Below are 1330 nucleotides of genomic sequence, written 5' to 3' on the forward strand. Positions count from 1 at the left end.
AACTCAGTATAAGCCCTGTAAAGGGCAAAAGGAAGAGGACTTATACTGCTCCTTACTTACCAGTTACCATCAGTCTCTGTTATTAACTTAGTCAAAGTTTCCTTAATAGTTCTATTTATCCTTTCCATCTGTTCTGAACTCTGGGGCTGATATACACAATGTAATTTTCAATCTATCTGGAGGACAGAAGCTAATGTTTTAGATACATAGGCTATGAAAGCTGGGCCACTATCAGACCCCAGACCAATAGGGATGCCAAATTGAGGTACAATCTCATTTAGTAGCTTTTAGGAGAGCAAGGATTTTTTTTTTCTCCTTTTTTCTATTATTTTTGAAGAGTTAACCCAATTTGCCATGGGGAATTGGGACGCAGACCGCTCTGGCTTCTTCCATGCTGAACAGGGATGTAGAGTGTGGCAATTGGGCTACCCCTTCAGTGGGCCTATTTAAAAGACTCTCAAATTGAGACATGAAGGAGAAGTAAAGGCAAGAATAGTTAGCATTACAAGTTCTAGACAGACTCGAGAGTGATGGATTCAGGGTTTGCTTTCAGGTATTTTGATAACTGCTGGAGTGGTTAGAATCAGTGTCAGTTCCCTCTCCAAAGGTTCTAGACAGGAGGTGAAAACAAATTTATCCATCATTTTAGAGGAATAGAGGGTTGTCTCCCTTAGCTAAAGGTAGGAACTACAGTATTGCAGACCAAGATCTGAGCAGCAATTTCTGATTAGGAACAAAATCATCAATGAGACACAATTGTATAAATAACTTTTTTTTGTCTTTTTGAGACAGGGTCCCCTGTAGCCTGGAACTCACTATGTAGACCAGGCTGGCTTAGAACTCACAAAAATCTGCCTGCCTCTGCCTCCCAAGTGCTGGGATTAAAGGTGTGCACCATGGACTTAAGCCTAATGTCTGGGAAGTGTAATCCCTTGAACTCTTAAAGAAGTGTACTAATGGCATTACTCTTTGGTTATGCTTTCCTTTTTGGGTTTTTAAGACCATACAGTTGGCCCAAATAAACCATTTTACTTTTACTTTACAGTCGGTTGAGGATCTGGTCCTCAGGGGTCACATGGGCTTAGGGGGAGCCCTTGGCTCCTTAGGCTTTCTTTTACCAGTTCCATCTACGTGAAGATAAGTCAAAAAGTCCTGCTTGAACAGGGCTTTGCTTGGAAGCATAGAGGAAATGTTTCCTCTGTGTTGTCCCTCCTCTGTGCAGACTGACACTGGTTCAAGTCCATCATCTGGGGTCTCCATGGCTTCCCTGAATAAGAGGACGGGTGTCTCACCAAAGTTACAGGACATTTTGAGAGATGCTCCATAGGCA

This window comes from Nannospalax galili, unplaced genomic scaffold (genome assembly GCF_000622305.1).
Source record: "Nannospalax galili isolate Female #2095 unplaced genomic scaffold, S.galili_v1.0 scaffold159, whole genome shotgun sequence".
NCBI lineage: Eukaryota > Metazoa > Chordata > Mammalia > Rodentia > Spalacidae > Nannospalax > Nannospalax galili.